At 38.4% G+C, this 25,577-nt stretch overlaps 1 protein-coding gene across 14 annotated transcripts in view; it reads right to left on the bottom strand.

The window, feature by feature from the left end:
• The window catches only part of FHIT (fragile histidine triad diadenosine triphosphatase), a 1,435,937-nt gene that overhangs the window by 1,225,885 nt on the left and 184,475 nt on the right, over positions 1–25,577 (bottom strand). For 4 of the 14 annotated variants that reach the window (XM_059390065.1, XM_059390075.1, XM_059390078.1 and 1 more), the window contains exon 3: positions 14,500–14,629. The exons of the other annotated variants lie outside the window; for them this stretch is intronic. The gene's annotated coding sequence lies outside the window, so the exon portion shown is untranslated. The remainder of the gene's footprint in view (positions 1–14,499; positions 14,630–25,577) is intronic. 14 annotated transcript variants of the gene reach the window in all.

Raw genomic sequence — 25,577 nt, forward strand, 5'->3', positions numbered from 1 at the left:
ATGTGATAAAATTGCTTAGACTGACACCACACACACACACACACACACACACACACACACACACACAGGTGCTATGTGATCTGAATAAGCTCTATGGCTTGTACCAGTGTAAATCTCCTGGGTTTTACATTGTACTACAGTGAGGCAGGATATCAACATCAGGCGAAGCTGGGTAAAGGGTACCTAGAACCTCCCTACACATTTCTTTGTGAGTTCCTATGCATCTATAATTATTCCCCAAATTTAAGGTTTCCATTTTTTTAAATCAGATTTACTGGTTGTTCAGCATAAAAATTCCTAATCTAGGTATTGTTTTCTTTGTGATTTGCCTTGCAACTGGATCTATCACTGAAAGCAGATTTTAAACCCTAACCTCAGATGCCCATTCCTCCAAAAACCTCTCCTTCCCCCAGGCTCAGTGCCCTCCTTTATACCCCTTCTTACAATTTGAAAATAGTAACTGGAAGGACTGGAATCCCTTTAATGCTTGACCAAAACTCGACACCTGTTCTCAGGGTGTCCTTCAACTCTGTCCTGGCCCTGTTCCACCTCTGTCATCCTCACTGTCTCCAGGTCTGATGCTTCGGGGATGCAGCTGGAAGGGGTTTGGCTGCAGTTCCCCACCCATCCACCCCCACCCCCATCAAACATAGACCAATTTCAATTGCCTGTGGCATTTTGCTAGTGATGTTTGTATGTGTGTATAAACCTAAAGCATGGGAGAAGGGAGAAAGGCTTTAGATTTTTATATAAATAATTTATTGTATTATAAATTCTCCCAAGAGAAATCCATGTCAGTTTACAGAAAGTGTCTCTCTCAAGGGACTGATACGAGTTGTCTGGATATTCAAACCACTGATAGCCATTTGCAATCTGCAAAGATAAAAATGTATAAATGTAAAGAGAAACACCACATTGCTACTCCTTTGTAAGATTAAGAAGTTTATCTGATTTAAAAGTTAGCTGAATTCTCACTCGTTTACAAACTAGACTTTAAAATACAGCCATTGAATTGGCCAAGCGCTCCCAATTTTTAATCCTGGTATTGAAGCCTATCAAAATATTAGCGATGAGAGCTTTCATTTGAAAAATGCTGATAATTCTAATATTCAATTATAATATGCGTTTTACTACTACACTGTACTTACGCCCCTTAAATGCCAAAGCTGGGACTGCTTTAATACTGATTTCTCCCGTGCTCATCATTAATTAAAGGGTAAAAAACTATCACTAGGGAATCTGCAACCAGGCTTTCAAAGTAAAAAAACATCAATATCCAGTAATTGAGAACATTTAAGAACAAATTTTAGTCAGAAAAAAAGTCAGAAGAGGAAAAAAAATGTTCTGTATTATTTCAAATTGTAACCAGATCAGTATATACCACTGAAATGTTATGACTGCCCACGCCTTCCAGGCTTCTATCCAATTTTTCTCCTACAGCAGATGCTAAAGAAAAGACATACAGTCAGACATATCCATTTATATAATGTTTACAGATACAACACATCAACAATATATTGTTTGAGGGGTTTACAGAAGCTAACATCAAGAAGCAAAAATGTGTTCTGCTTGCGTATGTATGTACTTCAATTCATGCTCATCCTTAGATGTAGTCTGATGGATTATTAAATTATGGCTGGACTAAGTACCCACTAAAGCATAGTGGAGTACTTGTGTCGAGGACACAAAGATGAATAAAATAGTCCCTATCCTAAAGGAGGGCAAAGTCTAGTATTAGAGTCACATTCAAAGCCTAAAATGAAAGAACTCAAGCACAGAGTATGTCCATGGTAAAAGGATGCTTAACATCAGTTGAGACTGATAAAACAGAATGTAATAGTGGTAAAAACAAGAATGGCCTAAGTGTCTTTAGCTCCCTAATCGACCTTATTGGCATCCGTCTAAGCTACCCCAAATAAACAGAGTGCCCTCTATGTAAAAGCAATTTCAAAAACTGCCCCCTAGTTTCCCTTTCTTTACCAGTCAGAATCCTAACAGGACATAAGTGATACACTCAAATTAAAATTAAGTGAGGTGGGCTTAATAAAGAGATTATTTATAAAAATTGGGGTAGCATATAGGGAAACTATAAGGGTTATTCAATACTCTGGAACTGTTAACATCCTTATGCCTTGAGGGAGAAAGGGAAAGAAGCACTGACCAGAACAGGGAAGGAAAAAGTTTGATAAAGAAGTTAATCTTTTTAGAAAATTAACATAAAATGTATTTATTTGTTTCAGGGGTTAATCTTAAAAGTGACCATCACCTGACAAAAACAGACACATGGATCAATGGAACAGAAGAGCGAGCCCAGAAATGGACCCTTAACTCTATGGTCAACTAATCTTCAGCAAAGCAGGAAAGAATGTCCAGTGGAAAAAAGACAGTCTCTTTACCAGGTGATTGGACAGCCACATACAGAAAAATGAAACTGGGCCATTTCCTTGCACCACACACAAAAATAGACTCCAAATGGATGAAAGACCTCAATGTGAGACAGGAATCCATCAAAATCCTTGAGGAGAATACAGGCAGCAACCTCTTCGACCTCAGCTACAGCAACTTCTTCCTAGAAACATCGCCGAAGGCAAGGGAAGCAAGGGCAAAAATGGACTATTGGGACTTTATCAAGATAAGTTTTTGCACAGCAAAGGAAACAGTCAACAAAACCAAAAGACCACTGACAGAGTGGGAGAAGATATTTGCAAATGACATATCAGACAAAGGGCTAGGATCCAAAATCTAGAAAGAACTTATCAAACTCAACATCCAAAGAATAAAGAAATGGGCAGAAGACATGAGCAGACGTTTCTGCAAAGACATCCAAATGGCCAACAGACACATGAAAAAGTGCTCCACATCACTCAGCATCAGGGAAATACAAATCAAAACCACGGTGAGATACCACCTCATACCAGTCAGAATGGCTAAAATTAACAAGTCAGGAAATGCAAGGTGTTGGTGAAGATGCGGAGAAAAGGGAACCCTCCTACACTGTTGGTGAGAATGCAAGCTGGTGCACCCACTCTGGAAAACTATATGGAGGTTCCTCAAAAAATTTAAAAATAAAGCTACCCTAAAACCCAGCAATAGCACTACTGGGTATTTATCCTAAAGATACAAATGTAGTGATCTGAAGGGGCACAGGCACCCAAATGTTTATAGCAGCAATGTCCACAGTAGCCAAACTATGGAAAGAGCCAAGATGGCCATCAACAGATGAATGGATAAAGAAGATGCGATATATAGGTACACAATAAAATACTATGCAGCCATCAAAAAACCTAAATCTTGCCATTTGCAACGGATGGAACTAGAGGGTATTATGCTAAGTGAAATAAGTCAATCAGAGAAAGACAATTATCATATGATTTCACTGATATGAGGAATTTGAGAAACAAGACAGAGGATCATAGGGGAAGGGAGGAAAAAATGAAACAAAAAGAAACCAGAGAGGGAGAAAAACCATAAGAGACTCAATCTCAGGAAGCAAATTGAGGTTTGCTGGAGGAGATGGGAATTGGGAGGGATGGGGTGGCTGGGGGATGGACATTGGGGAGGGTATGTACTGTGGTGAGTGCTTTGATTTGTGTAACACTGATGACTTATAGACCTGTACCCCTGAAAACATTACATATTGTATGTTAAAAACAAAACAAAACCAAAAACGGCCATCACCTCCAGTAGAGAGACACAGCCACCTCAAGTGACCCCATAGGAACAGCTCTAAGGCAACTAATATCCTAACCTCACTACACTCCCTTCCTCTAATCTGTTGGTTGTATTTGGATTTGCCGTTACCCAGAAAATCCATTGGTGGCAAAAATCCATTGATGAAATCCATATAAATCTGCAGATGAAAAGGAGTATCTGATTCCTACTATTCAGAAAATCAGGAGCTACCTACTGCCTAAAGTAGAGTTGCTATAAAAATTAAATGATATAGGCACATTATGCATATAAGTATGACTTCAAACATAGGTGAATGAGAAATGTAACTTATTAAATACACAATAAGCATTTTTTTCATCATACAATTAATTTGGTAATTATCTAAGCCTCATGTCATTTCCTTTCTACATGAGAGTTACTTAGGTGAGGGAGAGAAACCAACTCTTCCAGAGGGGCTACTGTTTTCATCATAGTGCTAAGTATTTGATATATATGCCATCTCATTTAATTCTCCCTAGGAACTATAAGATAGGAATTATTTAGCCCATGGGTTAGATGAAGAAACTGAAGCTCAGGTATGTTATCCAACTTGATTATAATTAGGAACTCAGACATGTCAAATTCCCAAGCTCAGGATTTCTCCATTATTTCATGTGATCAGGTGTAGATGGGCTACTTTCCCACATTAGAAAAATTTTTCATAGTCAGGGGAATTAGAGAACAAACTTGCTAAAGGGAAAGCATACATCTGAGGTTGCCATATAAGAGATAGTCAATAAACAGGAGACAGGAGAAGAAGGAGTAGGAGGTGGAGACTGTGAGTGCTGGTGATGATGATGGTGATGGCGATGATAGTGGTGATGGTGATGATGGTGATGGTGATGATGGTGACTGATAGTGACAACGATGATGATGATGCAGATGACTGATGGTAGTGAAGGTAATGATAATAAACACCTCATCTTAAAGAGGACTGGTGTTTCTACAACTGACATCAAGGATTTCTATTAGCATGTAGTTAACAACTGTATTTGTTAATACTTATGTCATTTTGTTAATTCAGGTCCCTCAGTCACAAAAAGAAGCTTTTCAGAGCAGGCTGTGTTGTGCAATAGCGTGACTTCTCTGAATTTTGGTTTCCCAAACTAAAATCCAGTAATAGTGTCTGTGTCACCTACAGCTAACATGAGAAATGAAGATCAGAACAAGTTTAGAGCACCGTGGGATGGGACATGGGACATGAGGTCAAGTTAAGCCTTTAATATTGCGGGAGGTTGGTTCAAATGTATTAATTCTTAGCAAGTCTACCTTTGAGTAAAGGACAGAGAAATGGGAATGGTCCCTCTCTTATGCCACATACATACCAACCCTAACTCACCCTACAAAGTCTAGAATCAGAGTGTGTAAAGGCGAAGAGCCAGCAAGGAAAGGCAATGGAACAAGACAGCCTGTGGACGAAATAAGTAGGCTACAGCCAGAACAGTTCCCACTCTGCCTACAGTAACACTTTCTAAAGTAAAAACTGCCTGAAGTCATATTTGAAAATAAAGGCCTTGGTAAATATTCTATTAGGAAAGAGATTTTGTAAAACAGTTTTTACTCAAATAGGCCAGGGCTAATGGTATAATTTTGGTTCTGAAACTTTTTTTTAATGTGGATTTAATAATAATAATAATAATAATTTAATATGGTTTTAACATACCAAAAGAAGAAAATCAAAAGACAACACAAGCACTTTTGGGATTTATTTTTCTTTTATCACTTCAACAATCAACTGAACCACAATGTTTTAAAAATTACCCTAAACCTGGCTGACTCAGTTGGAAGAGATTGCAGCCCTCGTGATCTCAGGGTTGTGATGTTGGGCATGGAGCCTACTTAAATAAATAAATAAATAAATAAATAAATAAATATTATAAAAATTTTACCATGATATATAACTACAAAGAAATATTACTCAGCCATCAAAAAGTGAACGTACAATGACATGGATGGAACTAGAGGGTATTGTGCTAAGCAAAATAAGTCAATCAGAGAAAGATAATTATCATACAATTTCACTCATATGTGGAATTTAAGAAACAAAACAGAGGCTCACAGGGGAAGGGAGGGAAAAATAAAATAAAACTCAGAGAGGGAGACAAACCATAAGGTACTCTTAACTATAGGAAACAAACTGAGGGTTGCTGGGGGCAAGGTGGGTAGGGGGATGGGGTAACTGGGTGATGGGCATTAGGGAGGGCACTAATGTAATGAGCACCAGGTGCTATATGCAGCTGATGAGTCACTGAACTCAACCTCTAAAACTCAAGATACACTGTATGTTAATTAACTGAATATAAATAAAATAAAATTTTAAAAGTTCTACCATGAATATAGCATTGCCAGTGACCATAGCAAATGTAAACAACAAATTCTTCAAAATTTTAAAACTTTCATGAACCCAAGGTTATAAATACGTTAGGGGTGACACTTGACACTTTAGATTTACGTAATGGGCCATTTATCACTCCTGTGTCTAAGATTTCTTTTCTGACTAAAAAAAAAAAAAAAAATTTACATGAAAATCAAAAGAAGGTACTAAAGAAACATGAATAGATTGGAGAAAAAAATTCCTAGTATCTTCTTACAACTAATTTTATTCAAAGAAATGCATCACTCTTTTAAATAAACTACACACCAAAAATTCTCTTTAGATTGAATCTTTCAGGAGTAATTTAGCAGCTTGAAGCTTTAGTGAAAAATACATGAAATACAGAGTGAATAAAGTGTTTTTACACCAGCCTCCGGAAAATATCTAGTTATACAAATATATATATGGCTAAACTCTGAAACCCACGCAGTAGGAAGTACCATAATTGGATTTATTATAGTAAGCTATTGATGTTTTTGATAAGAAAGAAAGGGGGGAATATGAACCTTGGAATACATCCTTTGCAATTTGAGATATAAAAATTTCATGAATTTACATTAATGTACTTAATATTTTAATATCAAATATTGCTTCTTTTATCTTGCTGTCTTACTGAAACAGGTGAAGAAAAGTTAAGCCTATATATGAAATGGTTCATTCATAGTGATAACAAGTTTGAATTATAACTTAGCCAATGAAGGGTTATTGTTCTATATTTTATTGCTTTTGCTATTTCTTTAGTAATCATCTTTGCAGTCTGTCTAAACAATTCTCTGAGCACTGACATTTGCAATAATGTGTTTACATCACAGACTTAGGCCTTGTCATTTGATGTAACAAGAGGCTGTATTTTGTAGCTCCCAGATACTCTGTATACCTCACTTCCTCCTTGGCATGAGAGTAGAATCAGTTTTTCATCTGTCTTCTTTAATTACCTTTGCTGGCATTAACGACATTTTACTAAAATTCTGTGGAGGGGTGAAAGATTAATTAGGTTCAGTGGGGTTAAGAAGTATCATATTCTTTTTCTCAGGTGAAAGTCTATTTGATAACTACTTCATTTGCCATAAGGCTAAAAAAAGTACTATTTAATTTTCATCTTATCAGTTCTTGGTCTCTTTTTAAAAACTGAAGCAGGGCACGAAATTAACAATCCATAGTTACAATGCATTCTGACTCTGCCACGGAATTTTGAAGCTTGGGGGCACCTGGGTGGCTTAAGCCTCTGCCTTTGGCTCAGGTCATGATCTCAGGGTCCTGGGATCGAGCCCCACATTGGGCTCTCTGCTCAGCGGGGAGCCTGTTTCTCCCCCACCCCCTGCCTGCTTGTGATCTCTGTCTGTCAAATAAATATTTAAAAAAAAAAAAAAAGAATTTTGAAGCTTGAAGGGAACTTGTGTTCTCTTACGCATGCAAATGCCCTATGCCACTATAGAATGTATTCTGCACACATGGCAGGGGTTGTGACATCCCACCCAGACTCCCTGTTCAGTAGTCCATTCCTCCCTGCAGGTGCTCCCACCAGTCTTCTCCAATGGATTGCCCTTGAGTGATTGGAGTCCTCTTACCTAGAGATGCCTAGGAGATAGACCACCATACTTACCCTCCACCCAGGGCCCATAGTTAACGACTAACTGATAGAAAGGGGAGTTACAAAAGCCTGCTCCCTTGCCTCAAGGTGGGACTGACTCTGGTACGATTCATGTTCCAGAGCTCCCCATGTGATCAGGCTAATTTCACGAGAAACCATACCCTTGGTAGCTTATTCCCCTACCCTAACCTTATTCCCTCACTCCCCTCCCTTCCTGGTTTTTCCCAAAAGCCCAACCTTAATAAACCCCCTACACAGCAATCTCCACCTCAAGCTCTGCTTCTAGGGAACCCAAACTAAGCTTCCACAGGAGCAGACACCGACGAAAAGACAGAACATAAATGGTCTTCCAGTTTTTGCGGACTATCAACAATATCCCAAGCCATTATAAAAGTCCCTGTCCACAGTGCTTGACAAGCACAGGCTGGTGGTGGGAGCCACATGCCAGTTACGTAACTGTGTGAAGGGAAGTTCCTGAGGTCTACAAACTCAGAAGTCACTAGTTGAATCCTACTCTGGGGAAGACTGCAGTTACAAGGGCTGCCCTTCTTGGCAGGTGTCAGGCGGTGCCCTACACAGCAATGCTCCACACTTTGGAAGAACAAAAGAAGTCCGGGGCTAGCAGGAAAAAAAAAAAAAAAAAAAAGGACAAGCTGAGTATCAAACTACAAACAGCTATTTGAAACCTCCCGGTTAGAGGTGGTTGTGTTTGTGCCATAGCTTTTGGGTTGAGTCTTGTAATGAAAGGATGGATCACCACTTAGTCTACGCTGTCAGTAATAAAAGCTATCAAAACTAAGCCTGAATGGGCCTCACTGCCGCCCTGTAAATCGACCCTGGACAGCTTAACGAGGGAGGGACATTATCTTTTCTCACACTCCAATTTTACTCATGTAAGAAATGTGGCCCATATTGGCAATTAACTTGAGATTAATTAAATCCAATAGCAAGTTCAGTTTCTTCCATGGTGCATTCTGATATCATGTAAACTGTGAGCATTTAACACATGCTAAATAATAATTATTAAAATAATCGAACTAATTTGGACTTTTTTCTTACAGAAAACTGGCAGCTAACCTCCTCAAGTAAATGAATTCTACAATGTGACACAGCCACTCAGCATTCCACATAGTCTTATTCTAAACTCTGCTTTATTGCTCTTAAAATGCCCAATACTACACAGTAAGTGCATTTCTTTCCTCATCAGTTTCATTCACTAATGGAATTCACTATATTTTATTGGGTCCTTCTGAAGAATGAGGAGGCAGGGGCATCTCCGTGGCATAGTCAGTTGAACGTCCGACTCTTGGTTTCAGCTCAGGTCATGATCTCAGGGTCCTGAGATTGAGCCCCAAGTCAGGCTCCATGGTGGGTGTGATGTCTGTTTGAGATTCTCTCTCCCTCTCCTTCTGCCCCTCTCCCCTCAAATAAATAAAGAAATCTTTAAAAAAAAAAACAAAAAAAAGGACAAGGAGAGAGCCTTAGCCTTCACTGAGTGTCAGAAGACTATAATGGCAGGTGCTCTGGTTCTTTTATGTGTTTTCAGTCATCTTTAGCTCTTATTTTTGTACTTTTGTCCCTCTGTAATGCTAAAGTACTTTCCTCCACTGTCATATGTAAAATCTGCTTTTTTTTTTTTTTTTTTTAGAGATGTGCCAATGTCTTGATCTTGGACTTCCCAGCCTCCAGAACTGTGAAAAATAAATTTCTGTTGTTTAAGCTCACACAGTCTGTGGTATTTTTGTTACACTGGCCCAAACAGACTAAGATAATGATAATACATTTCTACACATGATGACAAAAAAAGAGTAAATGATAAAGAAATACTTGAATTTATTGATGGGGTGATCTTAAACTTGCATCGAACTGAAAAAAAATCATTCCAATCATCCAATATTTGTTCATATTTTTCACTCAGGCTATTATTTCAGGCAAATTAACAACCATAACGGCTAATATTATTAAGCCCTTCCAAAGTGCTTTACATGCTTTCAAGCATTCCATTCAGGAAGCCTACACAGTCAGTACTAAGATCACCCCATTTTTCAGATGAAGAAACTAAAATTTAGGGAGGTTAAGTATCATGCATAGCCACTTAGCATCTGCTGCTGGGTCAATCTGGACCAAACAGCAAAGGGGAGTTAAGCCTGACATTCTTCTCTAATAACCAAGGAAGACACTGCAAGTACCTGCACAGTACTGTACCCTAAGACCACAACCTTGACTTCAGGACTGTCAGTACTGAGTTGGCTAATCATGTAAGAGGCATAGCTGAAGTTCTTTCTGATATTTCTTCTATCACCAGTTTAACTGCATTCAAAATAAGTTATTTGGTGCCAAGATTTGAATATTTCTCATTGTAGCAAAATTATGTAGGGAGGAAGAGACGATATAGGAAATGGACAGTCCTACGTTTTACAGAAAGTAAAAGCATAAAAATATAATCTATACAATTCCATTGAATTCTCAGTATATATATGAGTCACAGCATAATGACACATTATTAGAAAGATAAAATAATTGTGACTCACATTCTTCAATATGAAAAGTTTCTTTTTTTTTTTTTTTTTTTTAGGTGATCTTCTAATGCTTCCTTCCTGTCCACAAGGTAGAAACCTTGAAGTAATTGCACTGGCTTATTTATCAGTTCCCAGATTTACATTATAGTAGGTTTCTACTACTTAAAAAATTTTCTAAAAATTTTAGCTTAAAAATTTTTCTAAATTCTTAACAAATGTGGTTATAGAATCCCAGAAAATTGATCCTGAAGAGGTTCCTATTTACAACAATGTATAGAATATTTCATCATAAGAACTATGTGCAAAAGTCATGAATTCCAAGGATGTACAACTTTCAGTATCAAAGAGTTTACCTTTTATTTTTAACTTCCTCATGTTGCATGGAAATTAATCTAAAATGCCTTCTTAGGCAGAAATATGTCCTCATAATTAAACTGTTGTTGATGAATCCAGATCACAAATATGAGCTCAATTACTGAATTCCTCAGAACACCCAAAGGGGGTTAAAATGATCATCAGTATACCCAGTGTCCTTAGGCTAGCATGTATCTTCATTCTTCTATTTTTACAGATTTTGTAATAGTCATCTTCTAACCAAAGTTCACAAAATCAGATATTTTTAAGAGAATCAATTTCCAGATGCTGAACTTCTTTCCTAGAATTGATCTGTCTGAGAATGCACTTGTAAGTCAAGGAGTCACGGGGATAACAATTTCTATTTAAAGACCCTGCCTTTTTCATTTGCAAGCCATTGTCAATGAATATACAGCTCCTGAGGAAAAGTCCCATGAGCGCAAAGCAAAAAGGGAATCGATAAGAAATACCAACAATGGAGGTGCCTTATTTCTCCCAGGGGCAAATTATTGCAATCCTCTCACCATATCTAGCAATCCATTGTAGACTAAGAATCCAGAATTGAAAGGATAAGTCATTCAGAGATCCATGAGAAAGTTTATTTGAACGCAAAAAAAATCAACCAAGCAGAAAATAAAACTGACCTAGACGATTCAGGAAATAAGTCTTCCAAAGTACGTTATGTGGTAGACATTTTCCATAAACTTGAGCTAAGCCTGCAGTTCCAAGGTTTTGATGAAATATATTTAAAGCATGTGATAAGATAAAGCATTTTGTCCAAAACAAACTAAAAATCTGCTGAGTTGTACTGAACTTTGGACTATTTCTAGTTTCCCAACTCTGAGCGTATCAGTTCAACATGGTGCCTCTAAGAGAAAAACCGCCAAGTACAATTCATGGGCACTTGAGAAGCTTTGGGCAGCCTTTTGTATATTTCCCAGAAACAGAGAAGGTGAATATCTCATGTAACTGATTAGCAAACCCTTTTGCAAATCAGTTTTTTCCTTACAACAAAATTAAGGGGAACTAATTGAGTTGTCAAAGGATGAATCACAAAAAAGTAACTTGATGGTGATGGGAAATTAATATGTGATGTTTTAGAATAAAACTGGAGAGTTTAGAAAATTCAATAACATAAAAATCTCTCCAACTCATCTACTTATTATGTGAGAAAAAATTCTCAATATTTACATCTAAAAAAATGAAAAACTGGATTTGTACTAGATCCTGGCTCATTCCTAAAATAAATGATACAAAAACCATTTTGATAAAAGCAACCTTGTCCATCTTACTAATAAAGACCCAGTAAGTTTACTTATTCTATTTAATAATACTCAATGTTTCTTACATATTTGTGGTTTTGATCTGTACCAATCATAATAGTAATAACTCAATTCAGATGTAACTTCAGAACTTAGAAGATGATGGATTCAGGAATTTCTTTTTTTTTTTCTCCCCCCTTTTTTAGGTTTTGGGACTATCAGATGATCAAGAAAAACTTTTAAGCATTTTACATTGATAACATTCTATGAGGGAGGCAAATGAAAAAATGAATTAAAAAAGAAGGAGGGGTGCCTGGGTGGCTCAGTGGATTAAGCCGCTGCCTTCAGCTCAGGTCATGCTCTCAGGGTCCTGAGATGGAGCCCTGCATTGGGCTCTCCGCTCAGCAGAGAGCCTGCTTCCTCCTCTCTCTCTGCCTACTTGTGATCGTTCTTTCTCTGTCAAATAAATAAGTAAAATCTTAAAAAAATAAAAATAAAAATGAAAGGTATACGACATTCAAACATTCAAGAACTTGTTTATAAAGTTGTAAATAGACAATATCAAGAAAGCAATTATTATAGCATTGGGATTCTAAATGAATATACTTTAAAAATGATTTAACCATTTAATTTTTATAATATGCCAAAAATGATGTTCTTTGCATTTCTTTAAATTTAGGATGAAAAATTTGATTTTTTTTTCCCAGAAGTCTTTCAAGGTTTAGAGAGTAAAGAAATGGGAGCTCTCTGCTTTGTTTCTCCTGCCTTCTTATTATTTCTGGAATTAGAAGGTGTGCTCTCCTGGACCCACTTTCAGATCTGCCCTGTGATCCATGGTCCCCTTAGAATTGGCTTTGGGAATAGCTGGGGTCCAAACATATGTGGTACTAATGATTCGTTTTGCCATAAGGCTCATCACATGGTTCTTCCAAACAGCAGTCTCTTGGAGTGCTTCTCAAATATGACTTTATGACCATAAAAATTCATCATTGCATTCCATTTACAGGCTTTTCACTTTTTAAGTCTAAAATACAAACATGTTGCTTTGATTCTGTAGCAGATATCCAGGAATAATCCTTTTTTAAAAAAATCCTTTTTTAAAGGATTTTTAAAAGGATTTTTTTTTAATCCTTTTTTTTTTTTTTTTTTTAAATAGTGGCTTCACAAATATGTGATTGAATTGAGAGCAGCAAGAAAAGAAACTCAGAGCGATAAAACAAAAAAGGGAAGCAAGGAACAAATACGATGACAGAGAAGGTGGCAGTTACTAACAGCGGGCCTTTTCAAAGATGGCTAGGCTAACTGTTATCACTAATTCACAATAGGATGAGAACATGAATAATTTTTCATTGGAGAACAACATGCCTACTGTTCAACACAGTTCTTGTCCCAATAGCAGTCTCAGTCTGATTTCTGTCATGGTTTTCTCTCTGAGACAGGAAATGTCCAAGAGAACAAGGGGGCAAAGTATTTCTTAAGGTCTAATGATCTTTATTCAAGCCCGTTGACCTCTCTACGCAACTCCATTTTTCTTATCTGTAAAGGAGAAATTTGCTCTAAAGCAATGATTCTAGCAGGTTCAGGAAAGGAGGCAAGGGGGGCAGAGGCGAAGGGCCAGGTCCCAAGGGGTGAATTTTTTGTCCCCAACGTAATACCCACTCCCAGCGCGAGCTTCCAGATCCTGACTCACTCAAGCTGCATGGCTACATCCACACCCCCAACCAACACCGAGAATTCCTGCTGTGGGGATTTGTGTTCTCTCCTTCCAAGGGGACCAAAGGCTGAAAACCCAGTGCCTAATCTCTAAGGTCCATTCCACCAATGAGATTCCATGACTCTTTAATTATGACTAAAAAATTTAACGGTATGTGCTTATTTCCCTTCCCTTATATCCTTTGTTTCTGGCAAGCGTCACTGTTTACTCCTTGCCACCCAGGAGAGGATAAGATGCAGGAGGTCGGGGGTGGCGGTGGTGGGAATAGCGAAATAAAAAATGTAGGTAGAGATATAATTTCCACAGCCCAGAGGCTTAGGAGCTACATTAATCCATAGTCCTAGGCTTTTTTTTTTTTTTTTTTAGGATTTTATTTATTTATTTGAGAGAAAGACAGTGAGAGAGAACATGAGAGGCGAGAAGGTCAGAGGGAGAAGCAGACTCCCCATGGAGCCGGGAGCCCGATGCCGGAGACTCCAGGACTGTGACCCCAGCCGAAGGCAGTTGCTCAACCAACTGAGCCACCCAGGCGCCCCTAGTCCTAGGCTTTTACAACTTCGCAACTCCGCCAGCTTAGAAAAAAAAAAAAAAATTATGGGGAATTGTTAAGTGATCCTCTTTCCCCTTATCTTGAAGCTTGTTAAAGGGTATTTGTAAAAGAAGGTACAAAGGATAAGGTTGCCAGATAAGGTGTTTCTTCTAAATCAAAGGAGCTCCCAGACGAAATGGGGCCTGACTTGACGGCCGGCTGTCAGAGAGGAACTTAATTTAGCAGTAAAAATGGAAAAAGTATGTCAGACTAAGTGCTTGATCAAGGATCTACAAATATTTCAATAAAATGGCCTTGATGTCCGTTAAAGCAGACAACCCAACCCCAGGTCAAGAAAGACCAGGCTGGAAATAAATTAAGAAAACATCCCGCAGACTCAAGGGATGCCAAAAAAAAAAATCATTTTTTTATCCCTCCTGCTCACCTTTCTCCACGTAACTTTCAGGAGTTCTTGAGTTCTGGAGGTTTTACAGCCATGACGGTGGGCTGGTGAAGATGTCTGTGTTCCTGGATTGAGTGACTTCTTCTCAGGGCTCTGAAGCCCAGAGTCACCCCTGTGCAAAAAAAAAAAAATCTCTTCTATCTTTGGATTCTGCTTGATCTCTTTTTATCTAATTAATCACATCTCGGGAACCAGGAAGTAATTACATTAAGAACTTGGAGGCTTGCCTTCAGGAATGTCACTAAGGCTTTCTGTTTGTTCGCTTTAAAGCAAACCAGCACTCTGGAACTTGACTCAGATTAGCAATTTTGTGCTTTCAGCTGAACACAATGCAATGGTTCTATTCCTGGCTGTTAGAATAAAGAAGCAGGGAAAGGGCATAAACGAATATGGTTTAATCCCAGCTTCCTCCCCTTTGTATTGTACTTTATTTATTTTTTAAATATTTTATTTATTTGCCAGAGAGAACAAGCGAGTACACACAAGCAGGCAGAGAGTGGGCAGAGGCAGTGAGGGAAGGAGCCCGATGCGGGGCTCGATCCCATGACCCTGGGCAGAAGGCAGTGGCTTAACCCACTGAGCCACCCAGGCATCCCTGTATTCTACTTTACAATGGTGACTTTGGGTCCCTGGCTTTGAATGTGGCGCATAGAGAGCACTGACAAATGTTTACTTGAGGGTCAAGTGGGATGAAAAGCAGGAAAAGAGGTCAGAACTTTCCAGAGGACTAGCATTAGTCAAAGCACCGAAGAATGATACAAATCTTCAAAGGGACTTTTTTCCTTTTTAAAAAAAGTTGGTCAATCTAGTGAGTGTTGACGACTATTCACTAAGCCATTCAAAGACATAACCATTCTGAGATTTCTCCTCCACTCATCCATTCTCCCAGGCTCTGGTGAACATTGCCATGTGCCAGGCCTCTTCCAAACAGAAGGAAGCAGGTCCAAAGAAGACGTGCTCTCATAAAAGGGCATAAATACATTTAGGAAATTCTCTGAAAGCTGATAAGCCTCCTGATTTCCTAGGCAAGGCCTTTTATCATATTAACCACCATTTAAGAAGCAGGTGCGTGGAATAAAGCCAGAGGGATGAGAAGTGGAGGAAAAGGGAAAATGATGAATGATTAATGGGAATCTGGTGATTAATGGAACATAGATTTAAAAAAATAATAATAAAGAGTTTATCTCTAGGGTAGAAAACAAGGAAACAAAAAATTCAAACCAAATTGCCAAAACGGTAAAGCGAGTGCGTAGAATAAAGAAACAGAATAGCACCAAGAAATGCACATTTCAGCAAAAGCCTTGTTGGAAAGACACAGACGATTTGGGAATCTCACCATTTAGGAGCTATTTGTTTAAACAAAAATACATTTATGTTGCCTGATTTCCTCAAAGTTACTTACTGATGATGGGCCATTTATGGATAAGAGCCTGAAACTATCCAGGTAGGCGGAAACCAGGCTTTGTGTCTGTTCAGCACTCCTTTCTGTAAGAAATCTGACTTACAGCATCTGGGTACGCAAGAACCCACAGTCGGAGGGTTCCATCACTAACAAATGAGCACCTGGCTTTTCATAGCACAGAGCACAGACTTGGCTCCCCAGTACTCTGTGTATGAATTATCTGTGTGCACACAAACTAAAGGCAAATTCATAGGAGGAACCCAAGCAATTTATAAACACGATCTGTTCTGCAAGCTTGTACACTGATAGGAATACAGAAGCAAATTACAAGGATGTAGATGCCGGGTTTTCCCACAAAAGCTGACCTGTACACATGCAAGGGCAAAACACTACAAAAACAATCCTACTGCAATACAAGTAATGAGAACACTGAAAATAATAATGTGTGTGTGTGCCTTAATTATTCTGAACATCCGTTGAAGGGAAACAAGTTTAATTAGAAGATGGGATGATAAAAACAGTTATGGAGATTGTTAAGGGAGTTTCTAGATACATTCAAGAATGATGAAAGCTGGCAACACAAATTTTGAAAAACTTAGGCTGTGTTTCCCAGGACATTTTTGTTTGTTCCCTTTGTATGAATTAGGGCTATCAGTCAGACAACTTGTACTCTTACCAGCCATGATTAGGGACATATCTGAGCTCACATTAGACTCCCTCAAGACAGGGTCCAGGATTCATTCAATTGTGTCATTTTGGTATTTAATACACTCCCCAGATGCTTAGGAAATGAATGAATGAATGACTGAGTGAATGAACGAACAAACAAATGACTTGTTAAAATAACATTGTTAAGAATTTTGTAATGGAAGAACATTATCTTTTTCAATAAAGGCATTGGCTTAGCCTATAAGGGGTCTCAGAATTACAAGAAATAATCAGCTGATACTGAAAAGGAATGCCTGCCTCCTGCAGAAATGGATGAACAAGAAAAGAATTGTTACAAAACACTGGGAGGTAACAAAAGAACATTTCAAATTTCGGCAGTTGACCAAAAAGGAAGAAAGAAGGTGGGGGGTGGGGGTGGGGAGCAAATAGCAACAGCCCTACTGAAATTCATTCCACTGAGATAAGGTAAAATAATCTTTGTACTATTTTTCCTTTTGCTGCTGAACCATATTGGCAACACTGAAAATAAATTCTACATCATAGTATGTCTAGTTTAATTACCTCTTTATACTTTTTTTTGGCATGGGGCCGGGGTGGGGAGGGTGATTGAATATCTGTCTCATGCACAGGACAAACACCTGTTCACTCTGAAACCTCGTTGTTAACTACCTCCCTTGTTGCCGGGGTTCTCATTCTCTTTCGATGTGTCTGTCTTCGGTAGAACACAAATGGTTCAGCTCCATCGCACAGCTGATAAACTAACTTAAAGACAATAAACTGGACAGAGTGGCATTGTGATTCTAAATTAGACAGACTAGCAGTCATCTTCACTGTAATGGAATAAATAAAGCATGAACAATTACATTAAATGACAATTTCTGATTTGATGTTTGGTTTTCCTGTTTTTACCTAGCAGAAAAATTAGCCCGTCCTGGCCTTCCATAGGAGGAAACTGCCTTGGAAGAGATCTATGCACTTATTTTTTAATCTATAAAACATCTGATCTATAAGCTGTAATGCACCCACATCTACCTCATAATTAGCTCCTTGTATTGTTTGTCTAGAATATGCAATATGTTATATACTGCAGAGTAGTTCAAACAGCTGAGATTGGTTATAAAGAACTTTCATTAGTTGGACTTAAAACTATTTTGGTAAGTCCCCAATATAATACGGTTCAGTCTTGTTTTTCTTTTCTTTTTTTTTTTTTATTCCTTCGAACATTACAAGGTACTATTCTGTGTGTGATAGGGACATGCGGAAGGTGGGAGGGAGGACAGTATGAGCAAGCCAACAGTACATTTTCAAAGTAAGACCAATCAATAAGTATATTTTGAGTCTCTTCAACATATTGACTAGGAAGTCTAATAGATGACCATCTGTGGGAACAGAAACTGCTGTTTTAGCAGGATCTAATGAGATTCCAAAAATTTAGTGTCTTGTATGTCCTTTCACACTCATATTCTGGATGGTATGATGTCATGCAGCACATTTAACTCTCTATACTTTGGTGCCTGGTGCAAAAGGAGATTCTTTTCTCTATAGCTTTAAACATTGTCCAGGACCTGGCTGCCAGGAATGTCTCTCACATTCCTATTCAGAGCTTTCTGAGAAAAGCTGTCATTTCTTGTTCTATTCAAGCCCAGCTGGCTAGTCCCCAGGCACCAGAGTAAAAGGAACGTCTAAGATAACATCTTCATTTATTCATAGGATTTTCATCTTCGACAGTCTTACAAAAGCCAATCATAAATGGGGGGGGGGGGGGGAAATGGGATAATATGACATATATTATAAAAAAAAATTATGATGCAAACAGAACATGAGAGATACTGCAGCACACGAGGGTTTTATCCTTGTCATTGAAGTGTCTTTGCACATGACCTACACAGAGTCAGTCTTACAAATCTGTTTCTGAGGAGGAAAAAGGAGGGAGAAAAACTAAACTCCAAAGCACTCACTTTTACAAAAATAGATATAATCCTAAGCCTTTTTTATATGAAGTTCAACCCTGTTTCCCTAAAAGAAAACCTAATCAAACAATAGACAAGCAAATTCGAAATACTTTCTTCCACTCAACTGTAGAAAACGGATACACTGAGGTCTCTAAAGGGGCCTAGCTAAGACTTCTACTAAGCTTTAAATTCTCTGGTAAGGTTGAGTTTTATTTCTGGCAGGAATAGCTCCTGTCTGGCTATTCTTTTTCTTTTTAAGGAAAAAAAATCTATATAATTATGGGTTTGTGGTTACATATGTGGAAAGAAGTATGAATGAAGAAAGAAAAACAGATCACCAAGAAGCTTGTTATCACTAAACATATAATATAATATATATAATGCTGGAATACATACAATGCTGGAATATTCTAGCAATTCTGACTGAATGTAAACCATAACAAAACCATAATTTAAATCAAATTATCAAAACATTTCAAAAGAGAACAAATTTGGGGCACCTGGGTGGCTCAGTGGGTTAAAGCCTCTGCCTTCGGCTCAGGTCATGATCTCAGGGTCCTGGGATCAAGCCCCGCATTGGGCTCTCTGCTCAGTGGGGAGCCTGCTTCCCCCTCTCTCTCTCTCTCTGCCTGTCTCTCTGCCTACTTGTGATCTCTGTCTGTCAAATAAATAAATAAAATCTTAAAAAAAAAAAAAAGAGAACAAATTTTATGGTTTTAAAAATGTATCTTTAAAACAAAATGTGATCATTGCTATTAACAAAATGCTAGAAAACAAATACACTAGACCATTGTTTCTGTTAGGAACCACAATAGTTTCTCAGCAAACAATCTTTATAGAGCAACTCGGAGTAATATGCAAAAAGACAGCTTTTCTTCTTTGAGCCCTAACCATCCTGTATGCTACTTTTTTTTTTTTTTTCAAGACAATGGTCATAAAAGCTATAAACATTATGTTTTAAGCATCAGCTTGCCTATATTTAGCAATGGTCAATACAAAATACCCCTTCTTCGCCTCTCTACCCTTTATTTCCTAATCAAACATTATTTTCCAACTCTACAGAGCTTGTTCACCTTAAACAAGAAAATAATCCACACAATCCTCCATACAAAATCTAAAAACATTTCTTTCACAGAAGAGATATCTGAAGATCAAGACAGGGATAAGGATTTATTAGGCCAAACCACATAGGACCTATATATCATGAGCTCCAGGACCAAGCTTATTAAATGATTTCACTGGTCACATAACTGAATGTAAAAGGGGAAACGTTTCACTGACTGTGGTCAAATATGATCGTTGCTGCTGTAGATTAAAGGCCCCAGAAGTACCCTTAGTTAGGTCAGTGACCAAATGTCACGCCATATGATTTTGTTCTTCATCAGCAATGTCTTCACCATATTAGATGTGTGAAAAATCTAGCCTGAGCCCTGCTATGAATTTTGGTTTGGTTTTCCCTTTTGAACAGATAAGTACTTCTGACATGGAAGTCACTCCTTTCTTCCTTGTCAACAAGGTACTAACAGAATTCAGAAGAATTCAGATTTATAGATCACACATGGAAATAACAGCATGTATTCTCAATATTAGATCAAGCATGAAATTATCTAGGAAATACATGGTGAATGTATGTATCGTCCAAATGTTGACTCTCCTACTTTCTGTCTACCAGGAGATAGAAAAAAGTAAGAAACAGAAGTTGAGCTCAAACTACTCATATGCTGCTAGCTAATATATCTGGAGGCTATCTTCGGTGGGAAAATATTGCAATAAATAGGAAAAGATATGGTGAGTATATGCAGCTTCTGTTTCTGTACTGCCAGCCCCCAGGTTTTATTTTCCAAATAGTAAAGGACTGCAGCTGTGAAAAGGATTATTCTTTCCAAACTCAGAAAGTAACAATAGAAAGTTAAGTAACTGTTCAATAAATAAAAGTACATGTTGATATTTGCTGTATTATATATTTTTTTTTGTTGTTTTTTGTTTTTTTTTTTATTATATATTATTTACATTTTTTTAAAGATTTATTTATTTCAGAGAGAGAGAGAGTCAGGGGAGGGGCAGAGGGAGAGAATCTTCAAGCAGACTTCCTGCTGAGCACAAAGGCCCACTTGGGGTTCAATCTCATGACCCATAAGATCATGACCTCAGTGGAAACCAAGAGTCAGACACTTAACCCACTGTGCCACCCAAGCACCCAAGCACCCCTACATTTTATATGTTACAAAACAAATTTCATTGATACATACTCCTGAAAGTTAAAATCTTGGTTACCTCTGGGTGATAAAATCAGAAGTCATTTTTATTTTTACCTCTATACTTCTGTAAGTTTTCTGTTGTTCTGCATCAAGCATGGCATGATTTTATACTTGGGGGAAAGTATACCACCATACCCACATCAAGAAGAAGAACGGAGGAGGAGGAAAAAAGAGAAAGATGATTTTAAAAGAGCCTGCCTTGTGCTCTCCCTCTCATCTCTGCTTTCCTCAGCAGAAGCCGTGAGTGTTTCAGAGGTACGGCTCTGAGTCCTGTCTCCAGTACTGCCCAGGGCCCCACTGATTCTTGCTAAACCCTGGTTTTCGCTTCCTTAGAATGAGATCAGTGGTAGTATTTATTTCCTACGAAGTCCAGATAAGATAATGCGTGTGAAGTTCTTAGCACAGGGCATAGCTTAAAGAGGGGACCCAACAGAGTTGTCTGTACTTTATTTTCATCAGTCTGCCCTGATCTTGGAAATCTTTTTTTTTTTAATTGAAGTATAATTAACATACAGTGTTATATTAGGTCCAATGCACAATATTAAGATTCTACAGTTCTATACATTGCTCTGAGCTCATCATGATAACTGAACTCTAAATCCCCTTCACTTGTTTCACCCATCCCCCCACTCAGCTCCCCTCTGGGAGCCACCAGTTTGTACTCTGTATTTAAGACCCCGTGTTTGGATATTTTTTCCATTTGTATCCTTTTTTTCTCTGTTTGTTTTGTTTCTTAAATTCCACATATGAGTGAGATCATACAATATTTGTCTTTCTCTGACTGACTTATTTCACTTAGCATTACACTGATCTAGGAAATCTTAAGACTTACAAAATAGTGTATGACTTACAATGTGCTTTAACAATCAGTAATTTACTCTATAAATTGAACATAAAAAGCAGGGCTGGAATTCAAGCTTCACCCTCTCCACACCCATATCTGATAACCAAGCACCACTTTTGAGTTGGACTCGTTAGCTATTTGCAGCTAGTTAGTCTTATAATAGGATGCTGACAAAGAGCAAGTCATGGTCAACTAAAGTCAGAGGACTATTCTGGCAGCACTCCAAAACAAAATCCCAATAAAAGGGATCAAACCAGATCCAAGATGGTAGACCAAACCCTGGCCCAAGATGGCAGACAAAGTAGGCTAGAACCCCCTGACCAAATAAGGCAGATAAAGCAGACTGCCTGGCTTCCAAGAAATCCCACCCCAAGTAATGAATATTCCCCCCTCTTGTCAACAACTGTCAATACAAGATACAAACCCAAACTCTAGTGTGCACAGCTCTCTTGCTCACTCTCTCACTCTCTCTCAAGAGTGTACTTCGGCTTTAATAAACTTTCCTGCTTGTGTCTGCCCTTGAATTCATTCTCATGACAAGACCAAGAGCCTCTGGTGACATCTTTGGGATGGGCTGGATGGATACCTCAGGGCCCAAGGTCTCCCCAGTCCACCAGGCAACAGACTGATCCAGTGGCATCCTGAAGCTACCTCTAGGCTTACAGGAGCCTATTGTTCAACTTCAGGAATTTTGCAAGGTAGTTGTTAAACAGAGCCATGATTAAACTTTACATTATGGAACTATGTAAATTATGATATAAAACTTACAATTAAATAAATTTATATTTTTAAAGATTTTATTTTTAAAGGAATCTCTGTACCCAATGTGGGACTCAAACTCACAACCCTGAAATCAGGAGTCACACTGACTGAGCCAGTCAGGTGCCCCTAAAAAAATATTTTTAAAGGCAATAAATACACAAAGCTCATCCCTTCCTAATTATTTTACTGTCATCTCTACTCTTAAGGTCATCAACACCTGTCATATCTATACGGTGGAAATGCTGGCTAATGGAGCGCTGCTGGGTATCTCTTCCCAATTCACTTCCGGTAAAGTCACATTGGTAGTTTGATATCAGCCAAACAGGCAAATGCCACAAATCACAGCTGGATATTCCTTTGTTGACTTGAGAGTGATAAAAAACATGCAGATTAAACTCAAAGTGGGCCACATCTGTAGCAGTTACAGTTTGAATGGAATAAACAAAATTAATGACATATTCTTCCAGTTTTTAAAACTACCATACAGTATATATGATAGAATGGCACTTGCCCATCAACTGCAAACACAGACTATGTAAGAGTTTGACAAAATCAACAGGAGTTTTGTATGAGAATTGATTGGCTATCTGGAATTTGCAATAAAAAGTAGTGATTATTTTATTATTCATAAATTATAGGCAAGATATCTATTATGCAGTAAAACTGATAATAAATATATACATGTGTGCACGCATGTGCGCACACACACATACACACACACACATGCACCCACATTTCTTTCCTGGGGAGAAAGAATCTAAATATTTACCAACACAACACCAGACTGACCATCGTTTTAAACTACAAGATACCTAAAAGCTCTCAGCAGAGCCCCCAGGCTCATCTTCAAAGCACTGAAGTTGGGCTGTAAAAGGTTTTCGCTTCAGTTGCAGCTACCCAATTGGATTATTATATTTAAACATGGTACATGGAGCAAATATTCCCCTCTACATGATTATGAAGTCAGCACATGCCTAGAAGTTCTGCCATTATTATGGAAAATTTACTATACAGAATTTAGGGAAAGTCAAGATAACCTTCTGCAATTCATGAAAACATAGGGATACAAAGATAAGTAAACTACATCCAACATAGCCAAGCAGAGAGAACCACCACATAAACATGTAACATGAGAGGAATGGCACTACTGCGTACAAAGTGCTAGGAGATGGCTGGGGAGAGTCAAGAGTTAGGATTCCCAGGTCCTGGTTAATGACACCAGTGTTATTTGCCTCAAAGCAATCAAGAGAAAGGAGGAAACTCCCAGGGAGAAGGAGAAGTCTGGGCAGTACAGTGGCATTGTTAAGAGATGGGAAGAAGGATTTTAGAATCAGACAGCCTGGGCTCAACCCCAGGTTCCTCCACTCACCAACCATGTGAACTCCGGCAAGTTACTTGGCTTCTCTAAATCTCTGTTTCTTTATCTTGGTGCAGAAGATAGTAACTCCTGGCTCAAGCATTGCCGTAAGGGTCAAACGAGACAACCTACATCAAGTGCTTCCGTACAGTGTCTGGTACACAAAAGTGGTCAACAAATTTTTTTTCTTTTTTTAAACATTTTATTTATTTATTTGAGAGAGAGAGAGAGCACAAGTGGTGGGTGGGGAGTAGAGGGGGAAGGAGAAGCAGACTCCCTGCTGAGTGGAGACCCCCCCCCCCCCAATGCAGGTGTTGATCTCAGGACGCTGCGATCATGACCTAAGCTGAAGGCAGACACTTAACCAACTGAGCCACCCAGGGAATCTGGTCAATAGATGTTATCCACCACTGTAATTATTGCAGTTGTCAGCCTTGAGTGTTGAAAAGGTTGTCTTAGGTGGTCCAGTTGTGGGAGGGTGCAGGCATTGGGTAGCAGGCATTCAAAGCAGAGCGAAGAGAATAAGCCAAAACCACAGAGAATGTGTCAGGGGCCAGTTAGTAGCCCTGAGATGCCTGAGCATTCCTGCAGGCCGAGGCCAGGCACAGCCACAGCGGCTAAGGCTGGAAGACTAGCCTAGAGTTCCTGCTGGAAGGGTTCAAATGCACACCTCTTCCTCATCCTTTTTTGAGAAAAGCAAAGCAGACTTTTTAAGATGATCTTAGCCTTTTTCTCCTGACAGGTACTGTAAATTGTGCCTCTGATATATTTGTGAAGAGCCTATAAGGGAATGATAAATCAGGCGATATTACATATATTCATCAGTACCTTAATTGTTGTTAAATACTAACAACACCTAAAATTGATCTGCACCCAAGATTTACTGCTCTGACAAAAATCCACCTGGAAAAGAATACATGATAATTAAGAAGAACGACCACAGATTTGTGGCAATGTAAGGTGTATGAATAAGATTTAAACTCCTCCCTCAGGGAATAACTGGGTGATGTTTATTCTGTAGATGAACAATGTGATTATAACAATGGAAAAGATTGATGAGGTTTTTAGGTTTTTGGTTTTTTTTTTTTTTTTTTTTGCTGTGAGAGTTTGATTTAGCCAGCTATCTCAGATAACAGAAGGATGCCGAACTACAGTCCAGTCCAGTCCAATACAATTCAAGAATTCTTTCTAAAGGGTAACTAACACACATCTTCAGTGACCTGGGAAAATAGATTACAAGTCAAGTGTGCACATTAGGTAGCTATAGACTGGCATAAAAGCGACCGGGGTTGAAGAAAAGAATTTTCTAAATTAACCACAACTGAATTTAACCAAATTAGAGAGAAACTGGACAAGGAAAATCATATTCTTATCACGGATAAGGGAAAAATTGTTCTCTTTTTGTAGTCTTTTGGATATGCAGGCTGTTATTTCAGTCTTAGAGGTAATTTTTAGTAATGTCTCCTGTCCAGAAAATGAAGAAGCACCTGGCTTAGCTCAGTAAACACAAAAACAAGAAGCACAACAGTATTAGTTCTCTAAGTCTTGCAACTTGAAAGTGTAGGGGGATGTCTTGTTAGAAATAAAAAAATCTCAGGTCCTACCCTAGATCTCCTAAATCAAAATCTGCATTTTTCACAAGATTCTCAGAAATTCAGGAATCCTTTACATATTAAAGTTTAAGAAACAATGATCTAGAGGGGCAGCTGGCTGGCTCAGTCAGTGGAGCATGCAACTCTTGGTCTTGAGAGGGTTCAAGCCCCACACTGGGTATAGAGATTATTTATAAATAAAATCTTAAGAAAAAAAAAAAAAA

The sequence above is a fragment of the Mustela nigripes genome, chromosome 2 (genome assembly GCF_022355385.1).
Source record: "Mustela nigripes isolate SB6536 chromosome 2, MUSNIG.SB6536, whole genome shotgun sequence".
NCBI classification, from domain to species: Eukaryota; Metazoa; Chordata; class Mammalia; order Carnivora; family Mustelidae; genus Mustela; species Mustela nigripes.